General features: G+C 46.7%; 1 protein-coding gene across 3 annotated transcripts in view; it reads right to left on the minus strand.

Annotated features, from left to right (window-relative positions):
* LOC119971624 (proline-rich protein 5-like) overlaps positions 1-16,736 on the minus strand; it is a 148,227-nt gene extending 131,491 nt beyond the window's left edge. For 2 of the 3 annotated variants that reach the window (XM_038807426.1, XM_038807424.1), the window contains exon 1: positions 16,562-16,736. The gene's annotated coding sequence lies outside the window, so the exon portion shown is untranslated. Of the gene's footprint in view, positions 1-5,386; positions 5,403-16,561 lie in introns of those variants that run through there. The other variant, XM_038807425.1, reaches the window with a different exon arrangement.
* Positions 16,737-22,675: the final 5,939 nt, after the last annotated feature.

A 22,675-nucleotide genomic window follows, 5' to 3' on the forward strand; every position in this document is an offset into this window, starting at 1 on the left:
GGGGGGGATAGAACATACTGGGGGTGAGAGGAGCAGGCGATGGATGGAGAGGAACAGGCAGAGGCGTGGGGAGAGGAACAGGCAGAGGAGAGAGGAGCAAGGTGGGGAAGTGAGGAATAGGTGGGGGTGAGGGGAGCAGTCAGGGACGAGAGGAACAGGTAGCGGGGAGAGGAGCAGGCAGAGCAGAGAGGAACAGGCAGCGGGGAGAGGAACAGGCCGAGGGGTGATAAGTGTCTGGGGGACAGAGGAGAGATAAATAGGTGGGGGAGAGAGGAACAGGACGGGGTGAGAGGAACAGGAAGTGGAGAGAGGAAGAGGCAGGGGGAGGGCAGGAGAGGATAGGCAGAGTGGAGGGCAGGAGAGGCACAGGTAGGCTACCTTGATAGTAAGTTTGTAATTTACTGGTCTCAGCACCCGGAAAGTGCCTTGAACCACTGAGAAAACCTGAATATCAGCAAACAAGCAGCAAAAAGGAAACCACCTGTCTCACATTTTCCCTCTGCTCTTATTGGAGGTGTGTGAATCAAACAAATCGCAACTGTGGGCACCACTGAGGCTGTGGAGAGAGGAGTGAGTCATACTGAACCCAGCACCCTCGCTGCCCCACTTCTTAAGGTGCATGCATGGTGGAGTATTTGTTCCAGGCTTGTCCAGAACTGGTCATTATGAGGACCAAATTACATTTTATAACAATATTATCTGATACTATAGGCAAGTATAAGCCCCCACCCCCAACAACGTCAAGATGCTCTTTAAAGACAACAGGGTGGAGGAAAAGGGCACTGAATTTAAAGAATAATAATCCAGTGCCTCTATAATGGGGACTGCCCCCTCTGGCTCAGTGAGTTTATATAGTGGGCTGTTGAGTCATACAAGCCAAAAATGTCTTCGGTTTGATTTACAGTGTGGGCTGAGAAAGCTGCTCTCAGCCTGGCTGGTAGTCGAGATGCTCCATTTGGCCTCAGAGCCCTTGGTTAAGAAGGGAAGATAAAATCCGACCTATTTATGCTCCCAGACACTACCCAATAGCTGAGTTTCAAAATACACGTCCGCTTGAACAAGATCAACTCGGCCTGCAGTCGAGTAGTCCGCCAACACCTGAGAGGGCTATTTTAATCGAACCCGCCCTCTGAGAAACTGGTGAGGTTGGGTGCACTACTTGCTTTATACTGTATCCTAATCCATTCTCCACTAATTTCCAAATATTGGTTGGTATATAAATGCAGCATTCCACCCCATCCAATGAGTTTGATTCCCAACAAGTTAATCCTCTCAGTGTTTAGGCTTAACGCGAGTAATATTCACTGTGGTGAGATATCAGAGGATGATTGACAACAGGCAGTTTTGATGTGTAGATGTGTAGGCTGTCTGAGGAGACTATTTTATTAAAGGGTTGCTAATTGCTCAGGAAAGCAGCCAACCCCCCCACCTCTGCACCCCCCCCCCCCCGTTTTAAATTCAAAGAGGAAGTTTCAGCTCCAAGATCTGCACCTATTTTAGCCACTTTCAGACAATCGCTGCAAATCTGCAACTCAATCGCTTTGATCACTCTTGCTGTCTTTCATAGGTCAATTACTGCAGGCCGCAGAACAGCAACAGCACAAAAAAAACCAAACCAACACAAACAGAAAGTTTAACAGAAAGTCAGCAAGCAGCCAATCCCAAATTTTCTAATTATAAATTTATAGTACCCAATTAATTTTTCCAATTACGGGGCAATTTAGCATGGCCAATCCACCTAGCCTGCACATCTTTGGGTTGTGGGGGCGAAACCCAGGCAAACTCGGGGAGAATGTGCAAACTCCACACGGACAGTGACCCAGAGCCGGGATCGAACCTGGGACCTCAGCGCCGTGAGGCAGCAGGGCTAACCCACTGCGCCACCGTGCTACCAATCCCAAATTTCTGTCTGTTGATTATTCCTGTTTTGGGAAAATAAATAAATCTACCTCAAGCAAACATCATTTAAAAACAAAAGAAAACATTCCAGGCCAGACTGGAGGATTCTCAGAAGGAGAGAAGTGAAGGCTCCATTTTGTGTCGAGTGTTTCTAACACCTTAGCACCAGGCCTCACTGATCCTGAAAGGGCCAGTTTTTACAGGATGCGCTGCTGGTGTAGGAACTTTGGGCACACACAGGCTGGACAAAGTCGGCCCTGATATGCTTCCTTCTTTTACGTTTTCTCTTCCCCTCGTGTGACGGATTGAGTCCTTAGCAGGGGTGCAGATTCACATTCACCGGCGGCTGCCCACCACCTTGCCCAAATTGTCATGGGTATCAGTCAACTACCTGGCTGTCCTGTAGGCAGAATAGCAATTGAAGTGAACCTGTTGCCACGCCAACATCTGCATGGGTGATTTCCAATGCAAATTGAGATGTTTAAAGTAATTACAGGGTAGATAATGTAAGGGTCCTTCGTGTTGATTCCCTTATTTCCCCTTTCTTTATTTTTGCTGTCATCATTTTGATCCATGGATGCTTAATGGACATGGAAACTGTATTTAAGTCAAGCAGCAGAGAAATGAGGAATTCATGAAGTTGCATCATCGTATATGGTGCTGCTTTTTCGAACAGGAGAACTACGAATTTTCGGCACCCGAGAGATGGGGTGGGACTTGGTTCAATCGATTGGGTGTTGACCAATGAATTGGCCAAAAGGCCATATTCCACCCGATAACAGGTGGTGATTGAGTCCTACTTGAGTGGAATGATTTTCAGAGACCCAAGAAGCTCAGTTTGAATCGTGTATACAAGGGAAAATGACCTGTTCCCCATTTCTCTTCTCTCTCTCCAGAAAGGCTGTGAGGTGATGTATTCATAATCTACAGAGACCTAAATGAATCGACAGTGAAAACCTCAAACTGAAAGCAAAGTTTGAAGAGGAGAAAGGTGCTAGAACAACCATCTGAAACAAAGAGTCTTATTTTTTGATGTTCATCCTTATTATTTTCACCCCTCTCCTCCTGTGTTTGTCTATTTTGTGCGTGTTTGTAGAGGGTGGGTGCAAGTTAAAGTTGGGGATTAGGAATTAGATAATACAGGTAGTTTACCAGTTGTACTTGCTGCATATTTCATTATTGTTCTTGTTATAAATAAAAAGTAATCGTGTTTAAATTTACAAACCTGCCGACTGTAACTATTGGGCAGCCAAGGGCCAAAGACTTTGGGTATTTTTCTAAGCATTATTGGTGAATTCAATTGTGGTGAAACTCTGGGTCAAGTGGTACTGGAATTGACTGTACACTAGCCCAGGGCGTTGTAACATTATTTGGGGCTTGGATCCAGTATCTTTGGAATGGTAGACGGCGACATTTGGGCTACAGCATAAATTAAAAGGAGACACCGGGCGGATTTCACCTCCCCCCCCTACGCTGGGTGGGGGAATCGCCGTGGCACCGCGTGGGCCCCGCCATGCCGCCCCGGCACCCGCACGCGATTCTCCCACCCCCCCAAACCAGCGCGGTGAGAGTCACGGCTGGCCGCTCGGAGAATCGCCGCTCGCCGTTTGCAAAAGGCGAATGCCGATTCTCCGGCCCGGATGGGCCGAGCGGCCGCCCCAACACGACAGGTTCCCGCCGGCGCCGTCCACACCTGGTCGCTGCCGGCGGGAACTGCGCAGGAACGCTGGCGGGGCAGCCTGTTGGGGGCGAGGGAGGTTCCTGCACTGGGGGGTCCTCCGATGGGGTCTGGCCCGCGATCGGGGCCCACCGATCGGCGGGCCAACCTCTCTAAAGCAGGACCGCCTTTCCTCCGCCGCCCCGCAAGATCCATCCACCATCTTCTTGGGGGGCGGCCTTGGGGAGAACGGCAACCGCGCATGCATGGGTGACTTCATTTACGCGACGCCAGCCATGTAATTTACGCGGAGCCGCTTTTTATGCGGCGTCAAGGCCCAGCACATGTAAAATATGCAACGCCGCTCCTAGCCCCCCGGGGGCGAGAGAATTGGGGGCTGGGAGCGCGTTCTGACGTCGGAGTGAAACACTCCGGTTTTCACTCCGGCGTCGTGACTTTGTCTCCATTTCAGAGAATCGCGCTCACCAGGTTTGTTTAGATATAACAGGATGGCTCTAGAAGTGGCTTCGGGGTTTCTTCAGGTGGATGACTTGTCTCTGGTTTATTTAAAAGGGCTTCAAAAAGACAAGCTCATCAAATTGACAGGTGAATTAAAAATAGAAGTATCAGCTAAAGCTAGGATGGTAGAGATAACTGAAATGATTGCTCAATAGTTAAACTTAAACGAGATGAGAGGTACACAGGAGAGCCATGAAATAGGGTCGCATCAAGGGCATTTTCTGGTGGGGAAATTGAACTGGAGAGAATGAGATTGCAGTTTGAGCATAAGAGGGAATTAAAAAGAATAGATAAAGAAATGGAGATGCAGCAAAAAGAAAAAGAAATGGAGATTGAAACAAAGATGTTGAAGTCAGAGAGAGAGGAAAAAGCAAAAGAGAGAGAGTTCCAGCTTAAGGCACCAGAAATTAGAGGGGAGTTGCCAGGAACTAGAAGGGAGCTTAATTTTAGAACGGAACCCAGTGCGATGTGTTTAAATTTATACAGGCCCTCCCAAATTTCAAGGGGAAGGAGGTAGAAATTTGTTTTTAGGGCTTTTGAGAAAATAGCAACCCAAATGGAGTGGCCAAAAGAAAAGTAGACATTACCCATGCAGAGTAACATGGGTTTACCCATCCCTGTCAGAGTGGGTGTCCAAGAATTATGACGAGGTAAAAAAGGCTAACCTGGGTGCATATGAATTGGTTCCCAAAGCACATAGGCAACAATTTTTGAATTTAAGGAGGCAGCCGGGACAGGAGTCTGCCGAATTTGAAAGGGTTAAGCAGAACAATTTTTCATAGATGGGTACGAGCATTGGGAGTTGCAACTAGCTATGAGGCTCATGGTCCCTCAGCCATCACAAAAATGTCACGGGTGCGCAGCTGAACACTGCCGTGGGAACAGTGTCAGGGGTTCTCAAGTCTATTCTGAGTGGCTTCCACATTATCCTGCCAGCCATTCAGCATGATACTACTATATTCCTCCAGATGGAAAAAGGTCATGAGAAATGCAGGCATACCCAATGAGAAAGACTTAAGACCCATCAGTAAAGCCGTGAATTTGATAAGCATGCAGATGATATCAACCCACTGTCCAGATGGACAGAGTTATGGCAAGCATGCAGAATAAAAGAACCAACAGCTCAATGATCCAACAGCAGAGGTCCCAAATGTTGACCCTCTGCATACCAAGTCAGAGGACAGCAATCATCCAAATCTACACAGGGCATGGACAATGTAGCCGCCAATTCCATAAATGGAAGATGTGGATGACCCAAAGTGTGGTTGTGACCATGAGTCCCAGACTATGGAGCACATAACATGAACCTACCCAATAAGGTGCGTGTCCTTCACTTGGTATCTAAGGAGGCTATTAAAAGATAGTTAAACTAGACATTCCATCAGAAAGCTTTTCCTGTCATATGGTATAATATTCCACTGCTCACTGTATAATATTCATTGCTTGACATACAGCTCATCATTCATCAAACAATCCATTGCTCATTTAATATGCCTATTGCTCATCATGTTGGTTCTTATTTAAAATCCCATTTCATACTGTAGATTATCTCACTACTCATGGTATGGTACAGTTAATTGTAGTAAAATACCTCAGTATTTACTGAATATGGCATGGCTTGCTATGTGTCATCTCATGTCTAGTTGCATAATACCCCACTACGTACTGCATAATGTCCAACTGCTCCATGCATAACAGACAATGTTTAACAGTACAATAGATCATTGTGCACTGTGCCATTATTATTCCACTGCTCACTGTATATTCAACTGTTCCTTCTATAGTATGCTACTTCTATCTGTATAATATCCAAGAGTTTGCGGAAGTGGGTTTCACTGGCATTGCCATGTCTAATTACGATTGAGACGGCAGTGATGAGCCTTCTTCCTGAACAGGTACTCCCATGATTCTTTCAGGCAGGAAGTTCCAGCATTTTAACATGGTGACAATGGACCAAGGACGGTATATGCACCAGTCAGAATGGTGTGTGCTTGTGTGCTTTGAGGTGATGGTGTTCCCAAGCATCTGCTGCCCTTGTTCTTCTACTGAATGGAGGCTAACAGGTTTGGGATTGCTGAAGAAGTCTTGATGACTTGTTGCAGTGCATCATACAAGTAGTACACACTCCAACCAGAGTATGCCAGTGGTGAAAGGAGTAGATGTTTAAATGAATGGAGTGGCGACCAAGTGAACTACATTGTGCTGGATATTCATGAGCTTCTTAAATGTTTCTGGAGCTGTATCAAAATAGAGAAGTTTCTATGGAGTAGCGGATGATGGTTTGGTTGGTTGACATGCCCACTTTATTGGGTATACATGGGCATGACTGAAGGTTCATTAAGCACAATGGGGATGTGTAAAAAGGGTTAGTCAATTAAAACCAGTCTTGAGCATTTGGGGCATCATTGGGAATGTTGAAGCTTGGTATCAGTAGCCTCACTCTGCCAGTGTTTTTTCTGAAACTGAAGCATCAACCCAACTCGAGAGTGAGAGGAAGCTCTACAGACAGATGAAGGCTGAGGCTCAGCAAAAAAAACCTGCCAGAACAGATGGTGGGTGGAGAAGGCGCAGGAGGTCCAGCAGTTAGCTGACATCCACGACACACAATGTTTCTTTACTGCGGTCAAGACCACCTACGGCCCAAGCACCCAAGGCCCCACTCCAACTGCTGGCCAAGAACAGAGAGGCAGACAACAGCCACTGGAAGAAACACTTTGAAATCCTTCTTAACAGAGACGCTGGCCGGAATTCTCCGGTCGTTGCAATTCAATTTTCCGGCCAGTTGTGCAACCCCGCTGTGGTGATATGCATCACTGTGAATACACAAGGGGTTAATGTAAATACACTTAGACTAGATCGACACTAGAGGGAGCACCAGAGACATGACACACAGACATTCAACCAATAGGCCAGTAAGATAGGACACGACCAATGGGCATTCAAGACACATACAAAGGTGACAGTACCACAGGAGGGCATTACACCAACCCATATATAAGGACACAGCACACATGATCTTCCTCTTTCCACTGAAGCCACTTAGTGAGTACACAGGGTTGATTGAACACATCACACCCACCTCGTGGTTTGTAGCAGACTGGTTAGATAGTCTGAGTAGCTATAGCAGGATTAACAGGAGAGTCGAATCCAAGTAGGAGAATCATTAACAGTTTAATAAATGTGTGAAAGCTATCTCCAAGTCTGAACCTTCCTTTGTCAGAGTGCACATCAAGGAAGCAGCTTATGCTACGTCAAGAGCATAACAAAACATGGTACCAAGGCGTGAACTGTTTAAATCCATATAGTTACAACTCAGCAGACAGTGATGACCAGCAACGGCACCCAGGCAAGATGATGTTCAAGATTCTGGTTCCGCAGCAGCTCAGGTCCCACGGCAATCTCAGTGAAAACTGGCGTGCGTTCAGGCAGAGATTCGAGATCTTACCTGGTAGCGTCCGATCTAGATGGCGTGGCGGATGCAGAGAAAATAAAGTTGCTACTCACCATCGCGGGTCCAAGAGCAGCTGAAATCTTCCAGACCTTCAAATACTCAAAGGGGCAAAACAAGAGCAACTTCCAGACAGTCCTGGACAAATTCCAAGAATTCTGCCAGGAAGATACAAGAAGAAAAATCGGTAAAAGAGGTGGCAAAACTCACCACGAGGTAGGCTTGCAGCAACAAACGGCAGTTTTGATTTGCAGCCATCTTGGAAAAGGTGCTGCACATGCGCAGTTGCGAAAAAGGCCCCAAGTAAAGGAACAGCGATCTGCGCATGTGCAATCGCTTCCTACGACCTATGTCACACGCTTCGTGGCATCAGAGGACCCGGACCACGCCCACTTAAAGGGGAAATGTCCCAAAACAAAAAAAAAACATTTTAAAGCCTCAAAACAAGATTCTTTCACCTGGAATGACAGCACAATGCCTGATCTTCGACCAGTAGCTGAAAGTCACATCTGCAGAACCCTGAAACATGCAGTAAGCACTGCCCTAGAAGATGATATGGTCTTGGAAGACAACGACTCAGATAAAGATTTCAACTTGGGAGGTGGCTAACCCAGTACTAAATCCGAACCGCAACTTGAGGTGTTTTACATTGAAGACCCCGACGACGAGTTCTTCGGATTGGGGAATCCTCAGCCCAGCATATATGGCATCCCTACTCGTGAATGCAGGATTATGCTGCGGCCTGACGCCAAGAGATAGAGAGCGGTACAAGCCCACAGAGAGCGGCCTGCTGCCACACAGAGTGGTCCACGCACCATGAAGGGTCCCAGCCTCCACACAGAAAGTGATGGCAGTCTCCACAGCGAGACCAATGCACGATTCCACACAGGGAACGCTGCAAGACTCCACAGAGGGAATGACACAAGCCTCCACAGTGAGCTCGTGGACAGACACCACGATGGAAGGAATGCAAGACTCCAGAGTGCAGTCCTTGCATGAACAAGACCATGAGGGTCTAGCAACCTCCTCTGAGCAACCAGCAGCAGACGATGCAAGCCTGCCACGCACAAGTGCACAACAGAAGGACTATGACAGCCTGCCACGCTCAAGTGCACAGCAAGAAGACTATGACAGTCTACCCAGTTCAAGTGAACGACAAGAAGACACTGAGGCTCTACCCACTGTATGTGAGACATGTGACGACAGCATCCCACTTCCCATACCAGATGTGCAACATGACAGATCTCAGCTAGTGTGTACAGAGGCACTCGACAATCACGGTGAGACTACTGGTGACTCCAGTTAATTCAATCCTCATCCACTCAAGCCTCTCCACAAGCAAATGCATTCCTGAATGTTTTGACTCCGGACGTGGAGCATCAAGAAACCTCAGAAGATGCAAGTGAACCTGAAATGACTCCGGACGGGAAGCATCGACAAGCCAAAACTGACTCAGGTGAAACAGACCAGACTCCAGACGGGGAGCATTGACAAGCCAAAGCTGATTCAAGTAAGCCGGACATGACTCCAGACGGGGAGCGCCGCGAACTCAGTGACGGCACGCTCAAGGAAACAGCAGATGCCACAAAGCACGCTGACACGAGTAACTGTGTGAAGGACTCGTATTATCCACAGAGTGTGGTCCTTGAGCGCAGCAAACACGACAACAAAACCAACCGACACAGCAGCACAACCTATGAAAACCACATCAAAGACAATAACAAGAAGCCTACCAAAGGCAACAACGTCGACAGCAAGCACGACAAAAACAACACCAATGGAACTACGAGTGGTACGACATGGTACAACTCTGCAACTGCGGGACACTGTTACTGCTCAGCTCAGTACAATGACATACCATGGCAGGACGATGCATCTTACCAATTCACATTTGCTACACTACCAACAGGCAACCCAGCTTTCAGGACAGATGCCATCAAGAATTGCTACCATCAGCATCGAAAAAAAAGACGCCAAATCAGTCAATGAAGTGATTTGAACACTCGAACACCTCCTGATGACCAAACACCAGGACACTGATGGCGTTCACAAGGGAATGACAATGTCACCATTGACACTTCTATACCAGACCATATAAATTCATAAACTACTGGACTCATAACTTTTATTTTGTATTGTCTTATCCTCACAGTCATTGCAGCTATTATTTGGTCTTGTATACTATTGTATAGTCATCACAGTCATCATAACTTGTACATAGCATCACTTCTCTACCTTTATGTTCAATTTTCTTTAACATTGTACAGAAAATATGTAACATGAAAAAAGGGATGTGGTACCATGCATCACTGTAAATACACAAGGGGTTAATGTAAATACACTTAAGACTAGATAGACACTAGAGGGAGTACCAGAGACATGACACACAGACATTCAACCAATAGGCCAGTAAGACAGGACACGACCAATGGGCATTCAAGACACACGCAAAGGTGACAGTACCACAGGAGGGCATTACACCAACCCATATATAAGGACACAGCACACATGATCTTCCTCTTTCCACTGGAGCCACTTAGTGAGTACACAGGGTTGTTTAAACACATCACACCCCCCACATGGATTGTAGCAGACTGGTTAGATAGTCTGAGTAGCTATAGCAGGATTAACAGGAGAGTCGAATCCAACTAGGAGAATCATTAACAGTTTAATAAAAGGTGTTAAAGCTATCTCCAAGTCTGAACCTTCCTTTGTCAGAAATGCAGGGAACATCAAGGAAGCAGCTTATGCTACGTCAAGGGCATAACAAAACACCCGCCAGCGGATTCGTGGCGCTGTGGGGTAGTTACAATGGGAATTTCCATTGACAATCGTGAAGATAGAATCCCGCTGCTAGTGAACGATGCACAGCGAAGAAACACGTGGCTGGCGGACCAGAGAATCCAGCCTTCTGCGTTATCGGCAAATATCCTCGACTCCATTTCACAGCATGCTACCTGCCATTTCAGCACAAACCTCAAGCCGGCACGAGGGAGGAAAGGACGGCTAAAGAACAAAGCATCTAGAACAGATGGAATCCCTGCCAAAGCAGAAAAACTCTCTTGCCGTGAATACAGACCTAATTTCCCTTATCTGGAAGGAGGGGAACAAGTCAGGAGATCTGAGAGACACTACCATAATTGTGACCATCTTCAAGAAAGGTGACAAGTCCGCCTGCAGTAACTGCAGATGAATTTTCCTGCTGTCAGCCACAGGGATGGTCATGTGGCTGAAGAGTTCTTTCCAGAATTGCAATTCAGATTCCCCCCACTAAGAGGCACAACAAATATGACCTTCACCGTGCGGCAACTACAAAAGAAATGCAGGGAACAGCACCAACAATTGTACATGGCCTTCTTCGACCTCACAAAGGCCTTTGACACTGTTAATTGTGAGAGATTATGGAGCATCCTCCTCCGTTTTGGCTGCCCCCAAAAGTTTGTCGCCCTCCTCTGCCTGCTTCGCAATGATATGCAAACTGTGATCCTGATGGGACAGATCCACCACAGACCCAATTCACATTCAGACTGGGGTAAAGTAAGGCTGTATCATCGCACCGATTCTTTTCTCGAACTTCCTTGCTGCAATGCTCCATCTTACCCTCAGCAAGTTCCGTACTGGAGTGGAGCGAAATTACAGAACAAACAGGAATCTATATAGCCTCCACTGCCTGCAGGCCAGATTCAAGGTTGTCCAATCCTCTGTCACTCAACTACAGTATGTAGGCGATGCGTGCACCTGCACACACCTTCAATGAGGCTCACGAGACCATGGGTCTTACAGTAAACACCCATAAGACAAAGGTCTTCTACCAACCTGCCCCCGCCAGACAGCACTGCCACCGGTTAGCAAAATTCATAGATTTCAGACCTGTCTCCAGGCTGATGGCCTACAAAGCAGCAGTAATACCCACCCTCCTATATGGCTCAGAGATGTGGACTGTGTCCAGCAGGCACCTCAAAACCCTGGAGAAGTACCACTAGCGCTGCCTCTGCAAGATCCTGCTAATCTGTTGGCTGGATAGGCGCACCAACATCTGTGTTTTTGCTCAGGCCAACATCCCCAGCATCGAAGCATTGACCAGGCTTGCTCAGCTCTGCTGGGCAAGGCCACATTGTCCACATGCCAGACATGAGATTCCCGAAACAAGCGCTCTACTCTGAGCTTCGACATGGCAAGTGAGCCCCAGGTAAGCAGACAAAGTGCTTCACTGACACCCTCAAAAATCCTCCTTCACATCCTCACCTACACCTGGGAATCCCTGGTCCAAGGCTGCCCGAAGTGGAGGAAAAGCATCTGGGAAGGAGCTGAAGAACTCGAGTTTCATCACTGCGAGCTAGCTGAAGCCAGGTGTCGACAGTGAAAGGAGCAGGTGGCAACCCGGGAACCCCACCAACCCGCTCTGCCAACCACTGTCTGCTCCACCTGTGACAGAGACTGTTGGTCACACACTGGACTCCTCAGTCAGCTGAGAACTGATTTTTAGTGTGGATGCAAATCACCCTCGATTCTGAGGGACTGCCTAAGAGGAGGAGTTAGCTCATGAGTCTCCTTGTTGAGATGTGCAATGGGTTACAATAGTCTCGGCAATCTTGCTAGAGTTATATTACAACACCCCTACATCCATCTAAACATCAGAAACTTTGTTTCAACTTTCTTATGCAATGTTTTATTATGATTCTGGAGGTAGCATGTGCCTGGTTACATCAGTTTATAGCAACAGCTACTAGAGAGTAGTTCTCAAGGCGTTAATGCACTAAGGCCCTTTTCGATAATAACTGCACCACAGATTACTGTACTTCTATCAGGGCAGTACCTCCTGCCTACTGTTACAGACTAGCCGGACAGTAATGGAATTGAAACTCTTCAATGTGTGGAATGGACAGGGGCCCACATTGCCGGCATCTTTTCTTTGTGAAAATTTGCACAAAATGTGTAACGCTCTCTTCGCTGCTGGCTGCTTTTTATACGAAAATTAGGAAGGTAATCCTTACAACTACGGCAGCCTGCTGCCTGTTTTATCATCAGTGCACTTATTAGTTGTATCATTTGGCATATGTTCGCTTCTGTTGCTGGAGGCACTATGTATCATAAAAGTTTAAAAACGACTGCCAATTCTATTCTGCTCTGGAACTTGGCTGAAGGATTGTCTCAACTAACCAATATTATTTCCATGACTACTTCCCTAATGAAGAATATTCAATGATGATATTTATTTTATTTTTGCAAAAATATACTTTATTCATAAAATATCTGAAAGAACATTACAAGCATTTCAAAATGGCTATCACACAAAGTGCAATAATATTCAGGCCTTCTACATACATCATGTTTATTCTTAGGTGCTTCAATACAGTCAAAGAAACATTGTAGACATTTCAAAATGGTCATTACAAATGGTGTAAAGGTATTTAAGTTGTCTACAGAGATCAAGTTGCATTCTGAGGTGCTTCAATACAATTGTGATACATGTAATATTCATCATATACATTCAATGTGAGTCACACAGCCCGAGAGGGTTCTGTACAATTCCCTGTGCCTCAGTTCACTGTGGCTGAAAGGTCTTAGACAGCCACCTTACCCCACTGCACCTCTGCGGCAACTGCCCCAAACTTTAGTGCATCCCTCAGCTTTGGAATGTGCCAGTCTACAACACTCGGCCTATATCCAGTCACACTTTGCTTATCAGCCAGGAGACATGAGAAGGTGCAGTAAGATCAGGTGAGGTGTAAATACACCTTCCTCTTCATCATCTTCAGATCCAAATCCTGCTTCAATTAAAACAGCAGAGAGGCAAATGCAGCAGATGCCACTGCTCGGAACTGTGCCTATATTGTACCATAAATTGTAATTACCAATAAGCTGCAGACTGGAACACAGAACTGCTGAAAGATTCCCTCTCAAAATGCAAAAAGCTGTATGGACAATGAGCACTGCAGTAAACAAAGTTTTAAAGCAAGTGTGACACTCCCCCGCTAACTGTGAATACTTCTCATCTCTTCATCTCCCCCTGTGGTATCTCCTTACTCATGTTCTTCATGAGGCCCACCTCCTGCTTTCTAGATCCCCTCTTCACTTAACTTTTGATCAATTAACGGCCAGCCCTGGGCTGCCAGGCATTGTACCTCAACCTTTGAAAACTGTTGTTACCGCTAGTCTCTGCAAAGGCTTCTTGTTAATCCGTCCTCTCGTACTACCACCCCAATACCAAAACCACTTCATTCTCCAAGGTTCTGGAATTGCCACCACCTGTCAGCTCCATGCCATTTCTCTCAGATCTTCCTGTTAGAATTCCTCTTTCTATCCTTCTGGCAACACTAGGGCAGGCTGGCAAAAGTCATGGACCCTCCATGGCTGTGGCCCTTGATACAGTGGGCCATTCCAACCCCCTCCATTATCCTTTGGGACTGCCATTGGTTTGTTTCACCCCAACCTATTCTCAAGCAGCCAACACACCTCCAGCAACATTTTATCTTTCTAACCCCATACTATTTTGATGGCCTTCGCCTCTCTATTATTTTAATGCTGTTCCTCAGCACATCATCCACACACCCCAGCTTCTTTGTAACCCTGATGCCATCCCCTTATATATTTTCATTGGTCCCCTGAAACCCAGCCATCTCTGTGCTGTGCTGTTTAACATCAACTCATCATGAGCTGCAATTTCCTCCAACTTACATCAGGAAACCAAAGCTAACATTTTTGCCCTCCCCGTCATAACCTTTACTGCTGATTCCATCACTCCGCAGACCAATCTCTCAGGTTTAGCAGACACTCCTAAGCTAGCATCCTGCGAAATCCGGAGCTGAGCTTCAAACCTCAGATCAACATTTTCACTTGAGCAATATTACTCACTCCTGCCATTATTTCAGCCGCTGAAATTCTTACTGTGCTTTCATAATTACTAGACTCAACTTTTCCAAATGCTTCCTTTCTGGCCTCCCAGCCCTTTTGTGCATCCCCCCTCCCCTTTGCTCCAGCACTTAAGGCGTAGTCTTCAGCTGCCTTGACCGCACTCTTAAGAAATGATCTCGCTCAACCTCTTGAGTGCTCCACTTCCCTCCCTCTCCTCCTTAAAAAGCTTGCTAAAAGCCCAGCGTTCCAACACAATTTTCAGACTCCTCTCCTGGTCTGTCATGACTCGGCCTCCATTTTTATCTTTGTCTTGATTTATGAAAACTTTTGGTTAATGTTAAAGGCATCGCACCAATGGGAATTGTTGTTACAAATAATGGCACTTGCCTTTTCAATGTAATAATTCAAATAGAACATAGAACATAGAACAGTACAGCACAGAACAGGCCCTTCGGCCCTCGATGTTGTGCCGAGCAATGATCACCCTACTTAAACCCACGTAACCCGTATACCCGTAACCCAACAATCCCCCCATTAACCTTACACTACGGGCAATTTAGCATGGCCAATCCACCTAACCCGCACATCTTTGGACTGTGGGAGGAAACCGGAGCACCCGGAGGAAACCCACGCACACACGGGGAGGACGTGCAGACTCCACACAGACAGTGACCCAGCCGGGAATCGAACCTGGGACCCTGGAGCTGTGAAGCATTGATGCTAACCACCATGCTACCGTGAGGAATGAATGAAAGGATCTTCAATGTACCTCTCATTTTAAATCAGCACTCAGCAATTTGCGAGCATGTCCAGTGCACTGAATTACAGTGTGATTGGTATTATTTTAAATCGACATAATGAACCAATCACAAGGAAACATATAATCAACTCCTGCTCTTAAAATGGGGCAATTATCTCCTGTTTGATGATATGTCCCCTCAACTCACACAATCAATACTGGAATAAACAGTCCCAGGACCTCATTTCCTGTGCCACACTATACAGTATCTTGCAGTCATAAATGCAGCAAAAATGTTTGGATTGCCATTACCACCCAAATCTCTCCATTAATAATAATAATAATAATCCATTATTGTCACCAGTAGGCTTCAATTAAGTTACTATGAAAAGTCCCTAGTCGCCATATTCCGGCCCCTATTCGCCTATTCCGCCATATTCCAGCCCCTAGTCACCATATTCAGGGAGGCCGGTACGGGAATTGAACCCGCGCTGCTGGCCTTATTCTGCATTACAAGCCATTTAGCCCACTGTGCCAGCCCCTGTAGTTATTACAGCCCCTGTTAATAATTCATCTGCTGCACTGCCAAAGAAAACAGATGAACTTTAATGAATGTGTGAGGGGGCTCCTCAGATTAATAGTTAGGAGCAGGAGTAGGCCATTTGGCCCATTGAGCCATTCAATAAGATCAGGGCTCATCTGGTTGTCACCTTAACTCCACTTTCCCGCCCGTCCCCCATAATCAATGACATAATCAAAACTCTGTCCAACAGTTGGGTGAAGGAGGGTGTGCGAGAGAGTGCAAGTGTGCATGAGTGTCGGAGCAGTGTGTTTGTGTGTGTGCGAGAAAGATTGTGTATGTGGGTATGAGCAAGAGTACGTGTGAGAAACTGTTGGGAGAGTGCGAGAGGTGGTGACAGAGGATATCACTGTCAGAGACAGAGAGAGAATGTGTATGCATGTTTGGGAGAGACAGTGAGAAGTGTATGTGCTGGAGGGGTGGTGAGTGAGTGTGTGTGAGGCAAGTGTGGGCTGCGGATGTGGGAGAATGCACGATTTGGTCTATGGGACTATGTCCGAATTTGTGTGTGTGTGTGAGGGAGAGATAATTTAGGTGTGTGTGGAAAGAGTGTGTACATGGGAATGATGGGGAGCAATATGAAGCAATAATCTCACGGTGATTTCTTTCTCAGACCGGGGCACTTGCCCCCAGTGTCGACATTTAACAGTATCGTGTGTGCACAATGCGCTGACTGACGCTCCGTACACCAGAGGTGGGTGTCCTGGGAAACTCTTCAGCAGAGCGGCTGCAGGAAACTCAGCAACAAAAGGTTCTTATTAAAAAGCAGCGAGCGGGAGCCCCTGCAGCCCAGCCTTGCACACACGCACTAGAGAGCTTTGCTTTTCATGAACAGGAACCCAACGATCGGCGAGAATCACTTACCCTGAAATGCTGGCAGCTCACCACACAGCAGGAGGTCAGTCAGTCAGTGTGGGGAGTGCAGGATCGGAGAGGTTTCAGCGGCTGCTGGGATGTGAGGGGGGGGAGGCAGACAGCATTGAGGCAACTCGTGTTTCGGGTTGAAGAGTGACGCCTCTCGCTCTCACTGCAGCCTCACTTTATACATAGTTTCAGGTTTTTTTTGTCTTGTGGGAGGTGTAATTTATACTCTGACGGTTGTCATTAGGTTGCGGATGTTTCTGACTGACGTTTTTGGCGTTTTTTTGGACGGAATCCAACACTTTGGTCATTGAGATTTTTTGTTGTTGCAGTAATTTCTAATCGGGACGAAAAATGTGCGTGAAACTCCTGTAGGGAGTGAGCGGAACCATTCTGCCAAAGTCCTGTTTTGCACAGACTGGTAATAGATAAGTAATCTGGCGGGCGTATCTAGAATAAAGACACAATATAAGAGTTGCCTTTAGGTAGCGCCTTTCGCCACGCCGGGCTCTCTCGAGGAGCTTTCCTGTTAAGTACTTTTTGAAGTGCTGTTACTGTTCTAATATACAAAGGGCAGCAACCAATTTGTACATAGCCAGCTCCCACAAATGTGGTCAAAAGTCGATGACCTATTTTAGTGGTGATGTGTGAGGAATAAATATTGGCCAAATTACCAGGGAGAATTCGAATTCAGAATTGGGATTTTATTTTACACCCACCCAAGAAGATTTAGAGGGCCTTGATTTAGGATAGGATAGCCCGTCTAACACTGCGAGTTTATACACACATTCCCTTCAGTGGGACTTAAAGCCACAACCTTGTTGACCCAGAGACAAGAATGCTACCAGTAGGCCTCAGCTGAAATAAAAGACAAGAGGGTGTACAAACACGGTACTTAAACTTCTCACTTCAAAACCAAAGACAGGCGAGGATAAGATGAACCCAAATCCTTTTAAAATAAATTTAGAGTACAAATTCTTTTGTTCCCAATTAAGGGGCAAATTAGCCTGGCCAATCCACCTACCCTGCGCATCTTTGTGTTGTGGGGGCGAGACCCACGCAAACATGGGGAGAATGTGCAAACTTCACACACAGTGACCCGGGGCCGGGATCAAACTCGGGTCCTCAGCAAAGCTGAGCCCAAAGAAATATAATAGATGAGGACAGACATTTTATAAAGTGCCTTATTACTCACCTTATAAAGTTGGAGAGTACATCACATACAATGAATGACTTTGAAGCGCGAATAAGAGTTATGCAGACAAACACAGCAGCAGAAAGCACCCCCCCCCCCCCCCCCCAAAAGAACTAACTGCATAGAAATGAATGACCAGTTAATCTATTTTTCGTGGAGGGTGGAATGTTGGGTGGGACACTGGGAGAAACTCCTTAATCTTCCAGTCGTGTCAGGTGAGATCTTTAACACAGATCGGAACCACTTGAAGAAGCTGAATGGGCCTTGTTGTAACATATCCTCTGAAAGGCTATCACTCATGCACTGCCAGGGTACTGTCCTGGAATGTTATCCCAGATTGTGTACTAAATTGTGAAAACAACATCGTTTTGACTCGGTAAATATAGTTGCAGATGTGGAGAACGACGGAGACCTGAGAGTGATTACAAGGCAATAATCTCATTAAGGTTTCACAAGATTGCAAGAGCAAAGGTTTGGCCATTTATAATCATTACCCAAAGCATGAAATGTAATTGCAGCTTGTGACCAGTCGTACATAGTCACGCCATGAGAACTGATAAAAAACCTTCATAATTATGGAAGATTTTAATGAGGTGGATGTAGAGGAAAATAGAGTGATATGGCGATAGTGTGGGAAGAGGAAATTAGAATGGATGGGATATTAAAATAACATCAAAGTAACTGAAAGGGACTCTTACAAGATGGTGAAGATGAAAGTTGAAAATTATTGTACGTGATGAGTCCCACTCATGCCTCCTTGACCCAATTCTCATTAAACTGCTAACCACCCTATTTCCTGTACTCCATAGTAAGAAGTCTTACAACACCAGGTTAAAGTCCAACAGGTTTGTTTCAAACACGAGCTTTCGGAGCACGGCTCCTTCTTCAGGTGAATGGAAAGGCTTGTTCCAGAAATGTTTATATAGACACAGTCAGAGATGCCCCGGAATGCGAGCACCTGCAGGCAATCAAATCATCAAAGATGCAGAGAGAGAGGTAACTCCAGGTTAAAGAGGTGTGAATTGTCCCAAGCCAGTTCAGTCGGTAGGCCTCTGCAAGTCCAGGCTTGTTGGTGGGGGCCGAATGTAATGCGACATGAATCCCAGATCCCGGTTGAGTCCGCATTCATGCGTGCGGAACTTAGCTATAAGTTTTTGCTCAGCAATTTTGCGTTGTCGCGTCTCCTGAAGGCCTCCTTGTAGAATGCTGACCCGGAGATCAGAGGCTGAATGTCCTTGACTGCTGAAGTGTTCCCCAACTGGAAGGGAACAGTCCTGCCTGTTGATAGTCGCACGATGCCCGTTTATTCGTTGTCGCAGTGTCTGCATGGTCTCGCCAATGTACCACGCTTCGGGACATCCTTTCCTGCAGCGTATGAGGTAGACTACATTGGTCGAGTCGCACGAGTATGCGCCGCGTACCTGGTGGGTGGTGTTTCCACGTGTAATGGTGGTGTCCATGTCGATGATCTGGCATGTCTTGCAGAGATTACCCTGGCAGGGTTTTGTGGTGTTGTGGTTGCTGTTCTGAAGGCTGGGTAATTTGCTGCAAACAATGGTTTGTTTGAGGTTGCGCGGTTGTTTGAAGGCCAGTAGTGGGGGTGTGGGGATGACCTTGGCAAGATGTCCATCCTCGCTGATGATGTGTTGGAGGCTGCGAAGAAGATGTCGTAGTTTCTCCGCCCCAGGAAAGTACTGGACGACGAAGGGTACTCTGTCAGTGGTGTCCCGTGTTTGTCTTCTGAGGAGGTCGGTGCGGTTTTTTGCTGTGGCGCGGTGGAACTGTCGATCAATGAGTCGAGCGCCATATCCCGTTCGTACGAGGGCATCTTTCAGCATCTGTAGGTGTCTGTTGCTCTCCTCCTTGTCTGAGCAGATCCTGGCATACGGAGGGCTTGTCCATAGGGGATGGCTTCTTTAATGTGTTTCGGGTGAAAGCTGGAGAAGTGGAGCATCGTGAGATTATCTGTGGGCTTGCGGTAAAGCGAGGTGCTGAGGTGACCGTCCTTGATGGAGACGAGTGTGTCCAAGAATGGAACTGAATTTGGAGAATAGTCCATGGTGAGTTTGATGGTGGGATGGAACTTATTGATGTCATCGTGTAGTCGTTTCAGTGATGTCTCGCCGTGGGTCCAAAGGAAAAAAAATGTCATCGATGTATCTGGTGTATAGCATCGGTTGAAAGTCCTGTGTGGTGAGGAAGTCCTGTTCAAACTTGTGCATGAAGATGTTGGCATATTGAGGTGCAAATTTGGTCCCCATGGCTGTTCCGTGCGTCTGGATGAAGAATTTGTTGTCGAAGGTGAAGACGTTGTGGTCTAGAATGAAACGGATGAGTTGCAGAATTGCGTCTGGAGATTGGCAGTTGTCGGTGTTGAGGACTGAGGCTGTTGCAGCAATGCCGTCGTCATGGGGGATGCTGGTGTAGAGTGCCGAGACATCCATTGTGACGAGGAATGTTCCTGGTTCAACTGGTCCATGGGTGCTGAGTTTCTGTAGGAAGTCCGTCGTGTCGCGACAGAAGCTGGGTGTACCTTGTACGATGGGTTTCAAGATGCCCTCGATGTGGCCAGAGAGGTTCTCACACAGGGTCCCATTGCCTGAAACGATAGGACGGCCTGGTGTGTTGGCCTTGTGTATTTTCGGGAGGCAGTAGAGATCTCCAATGCGGGGATTACGTGGGATGAGAGCACGTAGGGTGTTCTGAAGGTCTGGATCTAAGGTCTTGATCAGTCTGCTGAGTTGGCGGATGTGTTCCTTGGTTGGATCTGCGGGTAACTGCCTGTAGTGTTCCTGGTTGTCGAGTTGTCGGTATACTTCTTTGCAGTAGTCTGTTCTGTTCAGTATGACGGTGGCCCCTCCTTTGTCTGCTGGTTTGATGACGATGTTGCGGTTGGTCTTGAGAGTGCGGATGGCGTTGCGTTGTGCTTGGGTGACGTTTGAGGCTGCCTTGTGATTGCGAGTGATGAATCTGGCATTGACACGACTTCTGACGGCTTGAGCATACATGTCGAGTCTAGGGCAGCCTCTGATCTCCGGGTCAGCATTCTACAAGGAGGCCTTCAGGAGACGCGACAACGCAAAATTGCTGAGCAAAAACTTATAGCTAAGTTCCGCACGCATGAATGCGGACTCAACCGGGATCTGGGATTCATGTCGCATTACATTCGGCCCCCACCAACAAGCCTGGACTTGCAGAGGCCTACCGACTGAACTGGCTTGGGACAATTCACACCTCTTTAACCTGGAGTTACCTCTCTCTCTGCATCTTTGATGATTTGATTGCCTGCAGGTGCTCGCATTCCGGGGCATCTCTGACTGTGTCTATATAAACATTTCTGGAACAAGCCTTTCCATTCACCTGAAGAAGGAGCCGTGCTCCGAAAGCTCGTGTTTGAAACAAACCTGTTGGACTTTAACCTGGTGTTGTAAGACTTCTTACTGTGCTCACCCCAGTCCAACGCCGGCATCTCCACATCACCTGTACTCCATGTTAGCTGGCATTATAAATGGCTTTCCCCTCATGCATTGTACCATTGTCCCCCTCCTTTTCAAAACTGACATCAACATGCCAAAAAGAACACCTTTAACCGCTTTTGTCCTTGAAAACTATCACTTCAGAACCAACCTCCTTCTCCTCTCCAAAATCATTGAAATTGCCACAACCACCCAAAACAGCCAACTTGCCTGCAACCCCACGTTTGAATCTCAACACAAGTTTCCATTTCTGGCACAGCATTGAAACAGCACTTATCAAAGTCACAAATTACATTATCTCTAACCATGCGGCATTGAACTTCTTGATTTTTCTGGAGCCTTTGACACGATCAACTGTATTACCTTTCTCCTACATTCCTCCTTTGTTGTCCAGTTTGATTCTTACCTATCTAATCATAGGTATTTCCATTACAGTGCTTTCTCCTCCTTCCCTGGCATCATTACCTCTAGAGTTCCCCAAGAATCCATGCTTGATGACCCCAACCCCTTCCTGATCTCACGTTATACTTGGTGGCATCACCTGAAGTAGCAAGGATAGGTTCCACATGCCCACTGGATACACCCAGCTCTGCCTCATCGTTAGCTCTGTCGATCCCCCTGTTCCCTCTGTGCTGTGAGACTGCTTATCTGACATCCAGTCCTGGGTGACCACAGTTTATTTCCACTACAGACAGAAACCACCGTATTTGGTTCCCGACACAAATTCCAAATTCATATAGATTCTACAGTGTAGAAAGAGGCCATTCGGCCCATCGAGTCTGTGCTGGCCCTCGAAAAGAGCACCCTATTTCAGCCTACGCCTCCACCCTATCCCTGTAACCCAGTAACCCCACCTAACCTTTTGGACACTAAGGGGCAATTTAGCATGGCCAATTCACCTAACCTGCACATCTTTGGACTGTGGGAGGAAACCGGTGCACCCGGAGTAAATCCACGCAGACACGGAGAGAAAATGCAAACTCCACACAGGCAGTTACCCGAGTCTGGAATTGAACCCAAGTCCATGGAGCTGGGAGACAGCAGTGCTAACCACTGAGCCACCGTGTCACCTCTATCTTTGAACACCTGCCTGGTTACCAACTTAAGTTGAACAAGACTATTTACAAACTCAATATGTTATTTTGTTAGAAATATGACATTTGTAAGATTGTTATGTTTTGGGGCTCTTTAATTTAGCTTAAAAAATGGAAGAATGTAGGTCATGTGAACTGATCTTATTTTTGTCCAACAAGCCTGGTTGATGTTGTTTCGGGTTAACTTGCAGCCTAGATTGTTTTGCTGGGAAGAAAGTTCAAGATACTCACACCTGTAAACAATGACTAGCGCAGCTGTTCTGACTGTCAGTCGCTAAGTCCCAGGGAGGTATTAGGTATTCTAGATTTCGCAAACAGTTCTATTTAAACTATATATTTCACTTCAAGATAG

The sequence above is a fragment of the Scyliorhinus canicula genome, chromosome 9 (assembly GCF_902713615.1).
Source record: "Scyliorhinus canicula chromosome 9, sScyCan1.1, whole genome shotgun sequence".
NCBI classification, from domain to species: domain Eukaryota; kingdom Metazoa; phylum Chordata; class Chondrichthyes; order Carcharhiniformes; family Scyliorhinidae; genus Scyliorhinus; species Scyliorhinus canicula.